The 18,798-nt window shown below is 34.3% G+C and overlaps 1 pseudogene; it reads left to right on the plus strand.

Moving 5' to 3' along the window:
• The first annotated feature begins 17,834 nt into the window (after positions 1-17,834).
• On the plus strand, positions 17,835-18,482 carry LOC102470964 (heat shock cognate 71 kDa protein pseudogene; annotated as a pseudogene).
• Positions 18,483-18,798: the final 316 nt, after the last annotated feature.

Here is an 18,798-nt window from a genome sequence, read left to right on the forward strand (position 1 = left end):
GAAAGATGGACATGATATTGGGTCATCAGAAAAGTCACGATAAAGGACCAGCAGTTGGCATGATGGCTATATCACTGGACTCCCATGAGGTCAAACATGGTTTGAGTCCCGGACCCGGTGAATTAAACTCACACCGGGCACATGTGCATGTGTGCCCAAGATCCCAAGAGGAGAATGGAGGAGAAGGGATTGTGGTGTGGCCATCCCCCCTGAGGGGTGATTTCTCACTTTCTGTCTCTCTGTCTCTCTTTGTCTTTCTGGTGAGCGCACGTGCCCTATAACTAACACCTCTCCAAAAAAAAAAAAAATTGTCATGTCATGGTGAATTTTTGCATAAAAAAGCATGTCATGACTTTTCCAACCACCCAATAGCTTCAGTATGATATAAAACTCCTAAGAATTTATGGTGTTGGTAATATCTTACTGAAGCAAGGGTGTTTTATAAAAGGTAGCTAGACTAGTTCAGGTGCCTCAAAATAGAGAAAATATTTTATCACCATTTGAAGGTCTCTGAAAGAGAAATTTAGGGTCAGCCTAACTTGAGCAATAAGAAACATACAGTTACCTTTTATATTTTCATTTTGTAGTCCTCAGAAATATTTTACTGCAGTGAACAAATCTTTTTCTGTTATTTAATCTTAGGCTCACTATCTAGGTGCCAGTAGAAGACTGTATGACAAAACAATATTTTCTAGCTTCATGGGTGGAACCAAAATATTATTAGAAGAATATGAAATTGTCTCCATTACTGAGACTAAGAAGTATGCAAGGAATCCTTACATATTTTAGAGTCATTTTAAGGATTTGAGAGTATTATAGATTTCAGCTGATAGAATTATACCACAGTGATGTATGGTCACAGCAGATGCTTGGCTATAACTTGACCTGGAAATGAAAGTCCATTGTAAAGATGAACAAGGTGAATGCTTCTCTAAATGTAGGTACTTTGACAAATGTGTGTGTGTGTACATATATATTTACATATATATTTACTATTTATAAAGGATAATCATGAACTATTCGAATATACATGTTATGAACAAAGCTTGAATAATGTATATAGTTCACATAAGATTATTAATCCCTATGATAGGAAATTAATTATCACATTTAATTATGTTTATAACCTAGTTCTCTATTATTCAGATGATCATTTTTCTTTTTTTAAATAAGATTTTGTTTATTTATTTTTATTTATTTTATTTTACTTTGACCAGAGAGGGACAGAGTGAGAGAGAGAGAAGGAAACTGAAAAAGCAAGCTGCCAGGTCCCTTCAAACTTAGTCGGCTATGTGGGAGTCCAGTGCCCTCAACCACTATGCCACCAGCCAGCCCCCAGACTATCATTTTTCAAGAAACAATGTAATAATTAGTGATCATGTTCTCAAGCTATTCTGTTATCTTCAGTCAATTTATAATTTATCTAACACAACGCAAGTTAATAACAATATCATTAGACATAAACAGCTGTTATCATAGTAGAATTAATTATTACAAAATAAAACAACTATCTATCTACCAGTAAAAGTACTTAGTATAGTGAAGTACTAGTAATTAAAGAAAACAAGTTAATTAGGTTATTACAAGGAAAACTTGATTACTCTCTTGGCTTTTAAGTAAAATTTGTTGGTTTCATCAAATATAATTTTGCATCAACTAATCTACTTTACATTCTTGTAAGATCTAGCCAGCCCTTTATACAATATAGGTCTTAGTTTTCATTGGAAAACAATGATATATCCCAAGAAATATACAAAGAAGTCTGAATTATTGTATATTTCAAAGGTTTGTTATGTAATATGTGCACTTTCAGATTACCTATTGTCATAGGTTCTTGAGGTCATTAATCTTCTGTGCCATTTGAATTTCCCTTATATTGGATTATTTCCAGCCATGTTTAATTCTTTGTGTAGGTGATTTTTGCAACTATTTATGTTGTTACCGCTGCTGTGTTTTGCTTTTTCTTCCTCTAGTGGGATTCTACTGTTTCAGTTATTCATTGTTGAATAACAAATCATGTCAAGAGTACGTGGTTTAAAAATTATTGTTTCTCATGGTTTTGTGGGTAGACAATGCTAACGGCATGGTTCTTGCCTTGTACTCATGCTGTTATAGAAGAAGCCACATTTAGTAAAACCCTGCAGTGATAGAGAAACTATTAAAAATTACCCTCTCCTCTTTTGCCTTAAGGTACATGTGCTCACTGGTGAGATAGAGAGAGACAGAGACAGTGAGAGGAAGAGAAATCAGCCCGAAGTGGGGATGGTCACACCACAATCCTTTCTCCATTCTCCTCCTGGGATCTTGGGTAGACACACACATGCACCTGGCATAATTTTCAAGCCTCTGATCCAAGACTCAAACTCCAGGAGGCCATGTAGGAGTCCAGAGATGTAACTGCTATGCCATCTGCTGGCATCAATAATTGCCCTTTTCAATAGTGATTCCTTACAGGAATCAAAGGGACAAGAGTTCAAAAGATTAAACTCTAGTTCCAGCTCCAGCCATGGCAGTGGGTGATGATGATGTACCATGTACTAACTAGAATGTGCAAAAGGTGACAGATGCAAAACAGAAAGTGCTAGTGATAAGTAAGAGCATGTGAGCATGCTCTAGAAGTCTACAACTGCAAACCATACCATGTGCAAACTGTGCAAAATACAAAAGAGGCAGGGCTCCATTCCCTGTAAAAACAACAGCTTGACTTCCAGCCTGGGTGATGGTCCCTTTGGAAAACTAGCTCATTCTCGTCCATTCCTTGGTCAAATAATGAAGCTCTGCTCTACTGTACCGGCCCTTGCATAAATGACACCAGGCTCAACAGAACTTCTTGGATTTTCCTGTCCATGTGGTTGAGTGTCAATGTTACGTGGTTGTAGTCAGATACTCATGAAAGTTCAGACTTTGTATTATTAAGAAACACATATTTAATTTTTTTTGACAACTGATTGCTTGATACACACAAACATCTTGTCACTTCTTCAAGCAAAGTATGTTTTTTGATATTTTTATGTAGGATTCAATTCTTCTTTGTATTGTAAGGTAGGGTGTTTTTGTTTTTGTTGTTTTTGTTTTGTTTTAATTTGCCAGAGGTCATGTGCATTTGTCAGAGAGAGATTGAGAAAAGGAAAAAATAGAAAGAGGGAGAAGGAAAAAGCACCTCCCACTCCACTTGGGCATTATAATTCTGCAATCTCTTCTTTTTCAGTTCTCCATCCTATTGGTATTTGGGGCACCCACTGACATTTACCTGGCATATTTTTCAAGCACTGGGTTCCAGGATTTGAAACATGGTGGACCATATGGGATTTGACAGCCTTAACTACTAGGGCGTTGGCTTGGTAGGTTTTGTTTTGTTTTTCATATGAATATCCAATTGTTTCAGAATGAATTCTTGAAACTATTCTTTTTCCATCAAATTGCTTTGACATATTTTTCAGAAATTAATTGAACATGCACATATGAAGTTGCCTTCTATTTCTTCATTTTCTATTCTGTTCCATTGATCTTTTGGTCTAGCCTTACCAAGTACACCACACTATCAGATATCATTTACATCAGGTGATTTCATCAGCATCCTTCTTCTTTTCTTTTTAATTACATTGTTATTTGAATTCACAGTCAGTTAAGGTCAGGGTAAGGACTAGAGTTAAGATAAATGTTAGGGCTTAGGGGCCCATTACATTTCTAAATAAATTTCAGAATACACTTGTCAATTTTTACCCAAAACAAGTACTTTATATTTAACCTGGATTGTTTTGAAAGTATACATCAATATGTCTAATTTTTTTTCCCCTCTCCTTGTTTTCCCTGGACTAACTAATTTTATTATTTCATTTTAACTTCTTTTTTTTTAGCATGTTTTAAAAAAAATCAGTAAAGATTCTAATATGCTTCTTATTTTTTTCATTATGTACCCTTGATAAGTAATGTACCGCTCATAAAAGTCAGGGTATAATGTAAATATTAACAATGTTACTCATTTTAGTCCATTTCTATACCTTTGTTCCCTATTGTATATATTTTTATTTACATTATAAACCTTAGACTTTATGGTTATTATTTTCTTTTAAACAGTCATTCTTTCTAAAAGAACCTTAAAGAGAAAAACATTTTTTATATTTATTTATATTCATGAATTCTGTCCTTTTCAGTAATTTATGTGGAACACAGTTTGAGTTGTTATGTATTTTCTTCAGCTTTCACAATTTCTTATAAGCTTATTTTGTGATACAAATCTCTTGGTGGTAAATTTTCTCAGCATTGGTTTATCTCAAATATTTCTTTATTTTCTCTGTTTTTGAAGGATATTTTTCTATGATTATAGAGTTGTAGGTTGAATTTTTTAAATGTATTTTGATACTTTAATATTTAATTGCCTTACTACAGTATACATTGCTTGAGAAATCTGTAGAGTTGATTACTTTATAGTTATTTTCATACTTGATATTTTTATTAGACACTTTTAATATTTCCCTTTTTTACTTTTGTAATTTAACAATTTGACTTTGATGTAGCTAGGTATAGTTTCTTTTGATTTTATCTCTTTAGGTATCTCTTAAACTGCTTGGATTGAAGGGTTATTTTTGTGAAATTTGAAACATTTCCAGATATTATTTTTCCCAATTTTTTTTTCTTCTTTAACTCATGTCTTGTAAAACAAAGACCCTGTGATTTCAAATACATAAATGCTAGATTTTCTTTTCTTTCTTTCTTTTTTTGTTTTTTTTTTCTTTTTTGAGAGGTTTTTTGCTATAGGGCGCGTGCGCTTGCCTGACAGACAGAGAGACAGAGAGACAGAAAGCGAGGAATCTCCCCCCAGGTGGGATGGTCACGCCGCAATCCCTTCTCCATTCTCCTCTCTGGATCTTGGGCATGCACGCACACGCGCCCGGCATGAGTTCTAAGCCACCGGGCCCGGGACGCGAACCGCGGTTGACTACATGGGAATCCAGCGACATAGCCATTACGCTAACTGCTGGTTCCCATAAATGTTAGATTTTCTGATTCACTAAAACTTTCTTGGTACTTTCTTGGTTTGGGATGTTTCTTAGGTTTCTCTTTGTGTTCTTTAATTTGCATAATTTGTCCTGACCCATTTTCAAGTTTATTAATCTTCACTGACTAGTCTACTGTTAAGTCTTCAGTGACCACTTCAATTTAAATATTGACTTTTCCAGTTGTAGAATTTATTAATAGCTTTTTTTTTTCCTTGCCCAAAGGCACAGCCACTTCCCAGAAAGAGAGAGAAAGAAGAAAGAGTCAGAGAGAAAGAGAGGAAAGAGGAAAAACACTCCAGTAGTCATGTTTCAATTTCCTTCCTTCATTTCTCCATCCTATCAGGCTTTGAGAGATGCATGTACATTTGCCCAACATGTATTTAAACTGCCAGAACTGATTATTGACCTTTGATCAGCCATATGAGATCTCCCAGCACAGAGCACTTAACCACTGTATTGGTATACCAGTTCCAATTATATAATTTCTATTTGATTCATTTTATAGCTTAAAATTTCTCTATTATAATTTATTAAGTTCATTTCTCTCTTTACTTTCTTTGATATATTTATAAAAGCTGTTTTAAATTCTTTGATGCTAATTGTAACAACTTTGTATCTCTGATTATGTTTCTTTGAGTTCATTTTCTCTGCCTATGAGTCATATTATTCTGTTTTTTTTTTTGACATATCGAGCAATTTTTATTATATGCTGGACATTGGATATGTGATAATGTTGAGAATAAATTTTATTGTCTTTCTTTAGAAATTACTAAAAGGGTTCTTTTTGGAGGAAGATTCAAGTAGTAAATTTAATAATGAGCCAACTTTATCTTTTTATATCTTTTAGTAAGTTAGGATAGGTAAACACATAGAAGATCACTCATGGGAGTCACTTTAATCCTTACACACAGGCTTTCAGAATGTCACCTGAATGTCTAGTGTTCACACAGTTCTTTTACCACCTATTTGTAACTATGACATATTCCAATACTATAAAGTTTTCATGGTACAAGGTAATTTTTTTCTCCCCAATCTAATGGAGATTGACACAAAAAATTCAAAATTTAAAAGAGACCCCATGAAATTTCTGAACATTCTCTGACTAATGTTCTTCTCTGTGGTATGCTCACACAAATTCCAGCTATCTCAACAGGTGTGAACTCCACTCTCTACCTTCTCAACTCTTCTAGACTGCTGTCTTGGCCTCAGTATCACTTACCTAGACTGAAATCTAGAAAGTGCCTACAAAGTGCTAAGGTGACTTAGTACTTTTATTTCTTTCCTTTCTTTCTTTTTTTTGATGGAGAAATTCAAGTAATACTGCTTCTGCCCAATATCTGAAAGTAGACACTTTTTTTAAAAAAAATGCATTTTATTTCTTTATTATTCATTTATTTAGCTTTTCATTTATTATTTATTTATTTATCTGACATATGAACTACTTTGGTAGTTTTGTGGAAATTGCTTTATTATGACTCAGAAACAGAAATCCTATAGTGTCTACTTGAAACAAAATCTGTAATTCTATTTGGGATAACTGAGGTTTGGAAAATATAAATAACCTTGCCCAAGGTTATCATCATTGTTGAAACAGAGTTACACACTCTGGTCAGTCTATTGCTTATGCTAGTTATTATAAGAAAATGCTACTGCTTCAACTAAATATGCTTAAATCAACTTTGTAGAATCTTGCACTAAAGTATTGGTGGCAAAAGTTATGCCTTCTGGGACCAGCAGTTGGCGTAATGGCTATGTCACTGGACTCCCATGTAGTCAACTGTGGTTCGAGTCCCATACCTGGTGGCTTAATCTCACTCCAGGTGCATGTGCATGTGTGCCCAGGATCCCAAGAGAAGAATGGAAGATAAGGGATTGCAGTGTGACCATCCCCCCTAGTGAGTAATTTCTCACTTTCTGTCTCTCTGTCTTTTTCTGTAATTCTGGCGAGCACACATACCCTATAGCAAAAAACCTCTCCAAAAAAAAAAAATGTTATGCTTTCTAAGACACTGTATCATAACAAGAACTAGTTATGAAAGGCCAGTTATACATGAATTCTTAGTGACCTAACATAATGTTCAAACTTAATATGTCCATAAGATTTTATACTACTATTTACTATGAAAGTGCACATTTTGTAGTAAGTGTATGTGTTCAATTCGATAACTCCAAATTTAGTATCATGTTTACATTCTTAATGTTCTAAGCACAATTAAATAATTACTATCGCCTCAATTTTCTTCAATTACACCTGTTAGATGATGAAATGCATCCTTTGCCTATATTATGGAAATCACTAAGTCATTCAGATGGGATGGAATTGAAAAATGGAGAGGACAAAGCCAGCATTCTAGGGGTGTACAATGATACATGTAGACACATTAGATGCATCCTGAAGTAGATTGCTAGATAGAGAAGCTGACAAATAATAAACAGACAGACAAATGGAATGTCTAACCAGCATGTCAACTCCAGTCTTAGTTGGGAAGACAAATGAACCAGGCCGAGCACTTGCATATGTTCACTTAAGAAACAATCCTAATGACACAGACCTTGATCCTCCCACGTACATCATAACTGCCATAGACGTTACATATAAATACATTAAAAATATTTGGAAAGAAGCTAAAACCTATAAAGAAAGTCAATTTGTTTGGTTTATTTAAGTCTTCTTCACCAGGAAGAGCTATAAGGGACCTATGACAGTCTCCAGGCATGCAATACATCTGCTTATGAATAGATAAGAGCAAAATTTGTTTCTCATTTTGAATCCTGGGTCTATGTCTTTGGGCTGTGGAACCCTGAATCAATCACTGACCACCACTAAGCCCCTCAATTAAAATATGTATTCAGGACCAGCCAGGTTGCATGATGGTTAGGGCAACTGGATCCCACAGGGCATGATGTTTAGGGCAGCTGGATTCCACTTGACTGACAGTGCAGTTCAAGTCCCAGATGTGGCAGCTTGAAAATTTGCCAGGCTTGTGTGCATGGATGCCCAAAATACTAAAACAAGAATGAAGAAGAGACTATGGAGTGGCAAGTTCCCCCAGGGAGTGGTTGCTCCCTTTCTCTCTTTTCAAAAAAAAACCCTCTCACACACACTCTCTTTCTCTGTCTCTCTTCAACAAGTACACGTGTGCAATGGCAAAACCAAAGACAAATCTAAATAAATAAATAAATAACAATTGATATTTAATAAGTGGTATTATATAACACCTGTTTTATATAACTCCTAAAATTATATAATGTATTTGCAAAGTACAGGTAACCAATTATTAAATGCCCTAGTATTTTTTAAATGAATCATGTTTTGCAAGATTGATTTCAATATATTTCAGAACTGCCCTATTAGAAACACTGCCTTCCAAGGAGAGTAGGCCATCCCAAGAAGTGCATACATTTTTTATCTTATTTGTATGAACCAATAATAGCTTATCTAGTTTTACTGACTAGTTACTCAACTTTTTAAGAAGAAAAATATTCCATATTTTTTAGAGAGATTTTTGCTGTCGAGAATGTGTGCTCACTGGAGAGAAAGAGAGAGAGAGACAGAGGGACAGAAAGCGAGAAAACAACCCTCTCCCGTCCAGAGAGGATGGCCACACCACAATTCCTTCTCCTCCATACTCCTCTCAGGATTTTGGGCAGTCACGCACATGTGCCCAGTCTGAGTTTTTTAAGCTGCCAGGTCCAGGACCCAAATTGTGATCAACTATGTGGGAGTCTAGCTACTTAACCCTACACCATCTGCTGCTTCCTCCATTTTTGTCTAAGGTTGAATTGAAAAAAGAAGGGCAGTAATACCTCTTTTAGAATGATTTCATATAAAAATACAGTAAATATCAATTTAAGTTACTGATATTAACTTAGCATCTCTTCTTCCTACAATAAATTTGAATTGCTTTTGGAGGTTAAATAAAGCATACAGTTCCAATATACAAATGGGGAAAAGGTAAAGGTGAGAAGTAGAAAGGGGGAGAAGAGAGTAATAGCTATATTTGCCTAATCTCAAAACTTGGGTGCATAAATTTGTTGTTGTTTTTAAGAGAGAGCTTTTTACTATAGGGCACGTGTGTTCTCCCAAGAGAGAGAAAGTGAGAAATTTCCCCCTAGGGAGGCTAGCCACCGCACATCCCTTCTACTCCATTCTCCTCTCCTCTTAGGATTTTAGGCACATGTGTGCATGCACCCAGCATGACTTTTAAGTCGTTGGGTCTGAGAGTAGACCACAGTCAACTACATGGTTGTCCAGCAACATAAACATTTTGCCATCTGCTGATCCCAGGTGCATAAGTTGTAATGGTAGCTCATTCCCCTTTCTGTGGATTTTGGCAGGCAGGTAAAATAAAGGACCACTAAATAATAGTATGCATAAAGAAAGTATGTATTTCAGAAAATAAAGGCATAGAGAACAGTTTAGAAAATATATAGGTAGTAGAGGACAGGAGCTGGAAAGGAGTCAGCAGTATTTCATGGAATCTTTCTTTCTTTAGTTTGGTTAAATTCCAAGAGGCTGAGGCTTCTTTTTTTCTTTTTCTTTTTCTTTCTTTTCTTTTTTTTTTTTAACAGTCTTATGGCACAGAGTAAATAGTTAGATACTGTTTAACTAAGCATACTGAGAAGATGATAAAAAATCCACAGGCTTTAAGACCAAAGTCTCTTCTTCAAATATAAAGCCTCTGGTGATGGACAGCATTGTTTGCTTTCTGAGAATTGCAGGTTAAATGAATCAGACAGTTAATGGAATCTAATTTCTCCAGAGGCTGACACTTCCAGAGAAAACCTCAACTAAAGATGAAAAAAAAAATTCCCCCTCCAGAATCCATTAAAATAGCTTAATCTAAATTATTATCCTTCAAACTTTGTAAAAATAGTTTGGTATAAAAATTAAAAAAAATGTGTGAAGCCACTCACTAAGTTTAGGCTGTGTCATTAAGGAAAACTTTCTTTACCTGACTAATGTTAGGATCTGACACAGGCCCACAGCAAACTGGGGAATCAATATCACATTAACTATATCAATAAATAAGTGATTGCTTATTTATAAAGTATATTTAGAGCCTGTGTAATCAATGCTTACTCTTCCAATGGGTCAGCTACACTCATTATAGGATAATGGTGAACAAAGTGAAGTCTCATATAATACCACAGCTACAGTATTGGCATTTATGGCATAGAATTCTCCAATCAGTATATCTGAAATCTTATTTCACTATTCTGTATAATATAGGTTAAGAATTCAATGCCATATTTTAGAGATTTCCAATATTTTAATCTCTCTAAATAAGTATTCTTAGAAATTATTCACATAGATCATCAAGATTGTTTAGGTAGCTAAATATTTGCCAATGTCTTAGTAATAGCAATTATCTACTTTCTTTTTATGTAAGAATATTTCAATAGTATAACATTTTTAGAAGCTGTTTCTTAAGATGCAACATTATCAAACCATCATCTAATTGAAATTTCTCAGCATCCAATTTTATAATTTATAATAGACAAAATTCATGGCAATTTTTCCGACTAGATTTGCTTTTCTTTTAAATGTTGATGACACTTTAATACCTATCTCCAAATTACCTGTAGAGTGAATTTCAAAAGTAAACAGCATGACATAACAAAAAATGTTAGAAATTGTGACTAGGTGGGTTTCCTTGATTTGACTATTGCACACTGTATACATGCTTCAAAAAACCATGTTGTACTCTACAATTTTATGTAAATCAGAAATCAAAATAAAGCTTAGTTTTAAAAATGCCCTGCTAACCTATGAGCTCTTCATATGGAAAAGACATGGAATCAACTTAAATGCCCAAGAATAGATGACTAGATTGAAAAAATGTGGCACATGGAATACTACTCAACCACAGGAGATTTAATGCTAAGTGAAGCCAGCATTAAATATCCCTGCTCAATATATATATACACCTCATGTTTGCACTACATGGCAGAAATGGAAAGATTCAAAACTGGAATAGTGAGGAGGATAAATGTGATACCAGCATCTGTATGGGCGAGGAATGTTTAATGGAGGGTGGGTGAGAGCGGGTCAGAGAAGAAATACCTAGTAGATGAAACAATGTAAATTCTCTATTGAAAATTATGTATGTGGTTGATATGCTTGATTTTATTGTCGTGTATTGCATGCATGCTTTGGAAAACCATACTGTGCACTATAGAGATGTACAATAATGAAATGTAAATAATGAAAAAAAATGGGGAGAGATTTATCTTACCTTGTGAGCAATAATACGGTAGGCATGGGGTACACTGTGACTGGATAGATAAATAACTAACATGTATGTTCCAATTTTGAATATAAAAAAAGCATATTTTATGGACTTTTCTAGCTTCCTGAAAAGAACCTCTTTAAGTTCTTTGTAGCCTACATATAATAACATAATTCAAAGTGGAGCTGAAGAGGTGAATGTATTCAAGACCTTAAAAGTATTGTAACATCTAAATTAATTTATTCCAGAATAACATTTTTGTTTATTTTTAGTGAGTTATGATTACATTTTATATGTGATTTATTAAAAATGGTAAACAATGTTGAAGTTCCCTCATCTGATTTTAAACCTATAAATAAAAGTCTCTCTTTAGTAATTTGTAGTGTTGTGGACAATTGAATACTAGTTGACTTCTCACATTTACTTAGAGAAGATTTGATCAAATAATTGAAAGAATGAGGCAAAGATCTATAAAGAAAGACATTTGTCTCTAGTATAGCCCTCAAAGCTTGAGGTCAGTGTTCATCTTCTCTGAATATTATGCTGGGACTTAATGGAATAACTGTGGAAGTTAAACTGAAATCAATAAAGATAATATTTAAATATAACCCATCAGATTACACTGCCCCAAGCCCTAATATTTTATTACAAAAATACCGTACAGTGATATGAAAAGAAACAGGGGGCAACTTTATTAAGTTTTATCAAAGGCAGCTTGGACTGCCTCAACCATAAACCACAAACTGAGTCGCTTAAACAACTGAAATTTATTTCTCATGGTTCTGGAGGCTGGAAGTCTGAGGTTGCAGTGTCAGTGTGGTTGGTTGCTGAAGAGGCCTCTCTTCCAGACTTGTAGAGAGCTGCCATCTCACTGCAGGTTCACATGAACACTTATTGTGCATGTGAAGAAAGACAAGTGCTATCCCTTCTTAAAAGGCACTAGCTCTATATGATCAGGGTCCCAGATTTATAGACTTATGTAACTTTAGCTACTTTCTTAGAAAGCCTGTCTCCAAATACAGCCACACTGGGGGATAAGGATTCAAGGTATTGAGGCTGGATGGGTACAAACATACAGTCCATAATAGAAACCACCCAATTTTTATGTACATGGAGCATACGCACCTGCTGGGGAGAAGGGAGGAGAGAATGGTTGTGCTGAATTACTGAGTTTATCTCTTTGAACAGTGAATTATCTAAGTATTTATAATGCATCCAGTAGAGTTAGTCTGATATAAGAAAATAATGTTGTCTATATAACATATTCTCATTTCAGGTCAAATTGAAGATTAAGTTGGTGCAATTCACTGTAGCTATATAAATAGAACACTCACAAATAACATTTCATTTTAAACTGGTCTGACTTTTTCAATCAGTTTACATCAATAAATACTTATATACTTTTATGTGATGTTGGACCATTGCTGGTTTTGTTTTCGATTTTGGGTTTTTTTTTTTTTTCACTTAAATGGATAATCAAACTACTGAGTTAAGCCTAAACAATAGCAAAATGAATGAGGATTCTAATAAGGAAAAAAGACAGAGAGTACAAATTATTAGAAATTATAGCATGGCTTTTGTTTTACACTTTCCCTGAATTACCAATAATTAAGGGAGTCATGATGTTTTATGTTACACACAATGTTTCTTCTTATAACCTTGAAGATGGCTAATGAAAACCATCTAGAGACTATTGGTCATTTTAAGATAGTGTGTGCAGATACTCTAGTGATCTAAATATGGAACTATATATCTCCCTGGAAATCAAGAAGTTATTTAAAATCTTCAAGTTAATGGTACAATTGTAAAAATTTAAATATATATGTATCATATAATGGCATCATTCCATATTTCCTTTTCATGTTTTAAAGTTTTACAATTTTTTGAACTTTCTGAATTTTTACAATTAAAAAATGTTAAATTGAATTAACATATATTTGATCTATATCATGGTTATCCTTTCCCTGCCTTGTACCCTAACACAGAAAAAAAAAATGCTTTCTCTATAAATATGTGGACTCTTCTTATCATTAAAAACTCTTTTTTGAGAGACATTCTGCTCACTCTAAGTCAAATGCCTTAGAATAATCATCAGTCATTTATATGGCAGTGTTATAAAACCAGTTCTGCAATCAGCCCGTATTTATTTGCAGTTATAGAAGACTGTAGCTTTTAATTTCAAGTTTACAATGTCTTTTTTTTTTTTTTCTGGCTAGATGTACCACAATCTGATACAACTGCCGTGAATGTTTGTCCCTATGATTGGCAGACTGATAAATAGACTAATCAATTAGAAAACCTAGGTTCCAATTGTGTCTTTTGTATCTCACTAGCTCTGGGCACTTGAGACATTTCCTTAATTTCTCTGGGCCTTTAGCTCTTCACTGCAAAGTACAAGAATATATCTCCGAGTCTCATAAGGCCATTCAGCATTCAATATGTCACAGGAAAAGTATGTCTTAATATTGTCCATAAATGTATAAATGGCTTTTTAATCATTCTGGATACCAACACAATTAAACGGAATAAACATGAAAAGTCAAAGCAGCCATACTGCACACTCAGGACAATCTCAAAGACATATCTGTCTTCACTTTAAGTATCTGACTATTACGGGTTTAGAGAAATAGGGGACACTTTCCTCCAATTCCATAAAACTGATCAAATGGTAACAGATCTGGGTTATTGTGAGTCTGAGTCCTACCTATGGCCAGAAAAGCAATTCATAAATGTAAACATGTGTACTTTATGTCTATCTCCCTTAAGAGTCTTCAGACACTTACATTAATTAAAGTAAACATTACTTTACTCTTACTGTATAAATGCTTGGTGTACTGTTGAATCTTAATAAACCTTTAATAATAGTAGAAACCAATGGAGTGACGATGTCATTTTCCTTTTATAGACACAGTATTTTAAATGAAGTAAAGGAACTTTATCTATAAAGGCCAAATGTACTTAACTATAGGATTCAAAACCCATAATCTTTAAGACACCTCCATAGCAGTATTGCCATTAGCATTTAAATGGAGCAATCTCTTTTGAAACCAGTACCCTTATTGAAATAATATGGTAGATTAATATAAAACAATCTGTCGAGCTATGCTGTGACACTTTTCAACAAAATACATAAACTGCTTCTAAATTTGCCCAAAATAGATTTAATCCATTTCTGTTCTTTCATAATAATTGCTACTAAACTTTCTATTTGTCATTTTAGGAAAATTTCTTCAAAGCTCTTCATGAACAGGATGAGTAAAATTGATATGTATATGCTTATATGTAAGATTCTTTGCATATGTAGCTATAAATAAATCTGCAGTCTTTTTAACTAAAATTTATATTATGAGGAAGGAGTATTGAAGACTGAAATTTGTTACACTTTTAATAGTGAACCTCAACTCTCTATAGGAAATTGCAATTTTTTCTTTAATTTTACTTTTTAGTTTTAATAGAGATTTTAGTCAAAGCTTCTATCAAACTCTTTATTAACTTTTCTAGTCAGCTGAAATTGCATGCATTTATGGTATTAGCAAGTTTAGGTTGCCTTTTGTGTATTATGAACTGTTAAGTAGAAAAATGTTTATTTGTTCACCCTAGAAAGAGGAGAAGGGGTGAATGTGTGTGTGTGTATGTGTGTGTGTGTGTGTGTGTGTGAGGCTAATGAAAACCATCTAGAGACTATTGGTCATTTTAAGATAGTGTGTGCAGATACTCTAGTGATCTAAATATGGAACTATATATCTCCCTGGAAATCAAGAAGTTATTTAAAATCTTCAAGTTAATGGTACAATTGTAAAAATTTAAATATATATGTATCATATAATGGCATCATTCCATATTTCCTTTTCATGTTTTAAAGTTTTACAATTTTTTGAACTTTCTGAATTTTTACAATTAAAAAATGTTAAATTGAATTAACATATATTTGATCTATATCATGGTTATCCTTTCCCTGCCTTGTACCCTAACACAGAAAAAAAAAAATGCTTTCTCTATAAATATGTGGACTCTTCTTATCATTAAAAACTCTTTTTTGAGAGACATTCTGCTCACTCTAAGTCAAATGCCTTAGAATAATCATCAGTCATTTATATGGCAGTGTTATAAAACCAGTTCTGCAATCAGCCCGTATTTATTTGCAGTTATAGAAGACTGTAGCTTTTAATTTCAAGTTTACAATGTCTTTTTTTTTTTTTTCTGGCTAGATGTACCACAATCTGATACAACTGCCGTGAATGTTTGTCCCTATGATTGGCAGACTGATAAACAGACTAATCAATTAGAAAACCTAGGTTCCAATTGTGTCTTTTGTATCTCACTAGCTCTGGGCACTTGAGACATTTCCTTAATTTCTCTGGGCCTTTAGCTCTTCACTGCAAAGTACAAGAATATATCTCCGAGTCTCATAAGGCCATTCAGCATTCAATATGTCACAGGAAAAGTATGTCTTAATATTGTCCATAAATGTATAAATGGCTTTTTAATCATTCTGGATACCAACACAATTAAACGGAATAAACATGAAAAGTCAAAGCAGCCATACTGCACACTCAGGACAATCTCAAAGACATATCTGTCTTCACTTTAAGTATCTGACTATTACGGGTTTAGAGAAATAGGGGACACTTTCCTCCAATTCCATAAAACTGATCAAATGGTAACAGATCTGGGTTATTGTGAGTCTGAGTCCTACCTATGGCCAGAAAAGCAATTCATAAATGTAAACATGTGTACTTTATGTCTATCTCCCTTAAGAGTCTTCAGACACTTACATTAATTAAAGTAAACATTACTTTACTCTTACTGTATAAATGCTTGGTGTACTGTTGAATCTTAATAAACCTTTAATAATAGTAGAAACCAATGGAGTGACGATGTCATTTTCCTTTTATAGACACAGTATTTTAAATGAAGTAAAGGAACTTTATCTATAAAGGCCAAATGCACTATAACTATAGGATTCAAAACCCATAATCTTTAAGACACCTCCATAGCAGTATTGCCATTAGCATTTAAATGGAGCAATCTCTTTTGAAACCAGTACCCTTATTGAAATAATATGGTAGATTAATATAAAACAATCTGTCGAGCTATGCTGTGACACTTTTCAATAAAATACATAAACTGCTTCTAAATTTGCCCAAAATAGATTTAATCCATTTCTGTTCTTTCATAATAATTGCTACTAAACTTTCTATTTGTCATTTTAGGAAAATTTCTTCAAAGCTCTTCATGAACAGGATGAGTAAAATTGATATGTATATGCTTATATGTAAGATTCTTTGCATATGTAGCTATAAATAAATCTGCAGTCTTTTTAACTAAAATTTATATTATGAGGAAGGAGTATTGAAGACTGAAATTTGTTACACTTTTAATAGTGAACCTCAACTCTCTATAGGAAATTGCAATTTTTTCTTTAATTTTACTTTTTAGTTTTAATAGAGATTTTAGTCAAAGCTTCTATCAAACTCTTTATTAACTTTTCTAGTCAGCTGAAATTGCATGCATTTATGGTATTAGCAAGTTTAGGTTGCCTTTTGTGTATTATGAACTGTTAAGTAGAAAAATGTTTATTTGTTCACCCTAGAAAGAGGAGAAGGGGTGAATGTGTGTGTGTGTATGTGTGTGTGTGTGTGTGTGTGTGAAAGTTCCTGAGGGTCAGCAAGTGACATGTTAGTTAAGGTTCTGGACTCTCATTTGGCCGATTGCTCTTTGATTCCCAGACCCAGACCTAGAGACTTCAAGCTCACCACATGTGCCTGCCCAAAAGATTCTAAGAGGAGAAAAGAGGAAAAGGGATTACGGTGTGGCCATCACCCCTTAGGGCATAGTGTGATTTCTCACTTTCCATCTTTCTCTCTCTGGCAAGTACACTCACACTAAGAAAAAATTTTTTTTTCTTTATTAACCTTACAGAAGGAAGAGAATAAATTGTATGTTTGTATGTAAGTGTGAATGTATGTGATCTTTCTTAGTTTCCATATCCTTAAATTTCCTTAAAATTTTTAGGTAAATTTTCCTCTTTTGCCTAATGTGTGATTCTATTTCTTGAAACCCCCCAATTTTTTTTTTGAGTGGTCTTTGCGATATGGTGTGTGCACTTGCCATAAAGACAGAGACAGAGGGACAGAAAGCGAGAAATCACTCCCCGGGGGGATGGCCATGCTGCAATCCCTTCCCCTCCATTCTCCTCTTAGGATCTTGGGCACACATGCACACACGCCTGGTGTGAGTTTAAGCCATTGGGTCCAGGACTCCAACTGTAGTTGACTACATGGGAGTCCAGTGACTTGGTCATTATGCCCTCTGCTGGTCCCCAAACCCCAAAATCTTAAATAGTAAATTGTATATTGAATAATAATGAAATTTCTAAGAAAAAAATAGATTAAATTTATGGGGTAATCAACATGATGATTATAAAATATATTTCTTTCAGATAAAAATACACACTCCTAAGTAGAAAACATATAAATATATCATAGATGATCTGTTTTTTGCAATATAGTAGATTCAAGGCTATACAAACCAAATAATGGACCAACACAATTTTTTTAATGCTATTGCCAAAATTTGTATTTGTTCACAGTAATTTAAATTCATCACTACCTACTCCAACAACCAGCCTGGTGTGCTCATTCAGGTTTATGAAGGAGGACATGCCGTGACCAAGGATAACAACCTGCGGGGCATGTTTGAATTCACAGGAATATCTCCTGTGCCCCATGGTGTTCCTCAGATTTAAGACACTTTTGATATTGATGCCAATGGCTTCCTGAACGTCTCTGCTATGGATAAGAGTACAGAAAATGAGAACAAGATTACTAGTACTAACGATTAGGGTCATTTGAGCAAAATGACATTGGTTCAGAAGGCTGAGAAGTACAAGGCTGAAGATGAGAAGCAGAGGGACAAGGTATCTTATAAGAATTCACTAGAATCTTATTCAATCAACATGAAAGTCACTGCTGCAGTGAGAAACTTCAAGGCAAGATCAACAAAATTCTTGACAAATGTAATTAAATCATCAACTAGCTTGATCAGAACCAGATTGCAGAGGAGAAGTTTGAGCAGCAGCAGAGGGAGCTGGAGAAAGTCTGTAACCCCATCATCACCAAAGCTCTACCAGAGGGCAGGAGGCATGCAAAGGTGGGTGCTTGGGGGCATGCCTGGGGGCTTTCCTAGCAGGGGTTCTCCTCCATCTGACAGTGCTTCTTCAGGACACACCAGTGAAGAGGTTGATTAATTAAGCCAACTCAAATAGAGATTACATAGCATTGTTCCATGTAGTAAAACACTGAAGGACTCCAATTTGTAGCTAACACTATGGCAGTCTTAAAGTTCAGTTGCTATAGTAAATTACAGGACTTTCTCAATACTTGAATATGGTACATGTGCACAGGAAAAATAACATTGCACTTTATAAGTACTGGATTGTAAGTGGAAAATGTAGCATCTTAAATAAAACTATTTAAAATTGACACCATAATAAAAGATAAATTAATAATTGTTGAAGTCATCTGTTAGATACTATATGAGAATTTTAAACTATTATCAGATGG

The sequence above is a fragment of the Tupaia chinensis genome, unplaced genomic scaffold, assembly GCF_000334495.1.
Source record: "Tupaia chinensis unplaced genomic scaffold, TupChi_1.0 Scaffold000237_1, whole genome shotgun sequence".
NCBI lineage: Eukaryota > Metazoa > Chordata > Mammalia > Scandentia > Tupaiidae > Tupaia > Tupaia belangeri.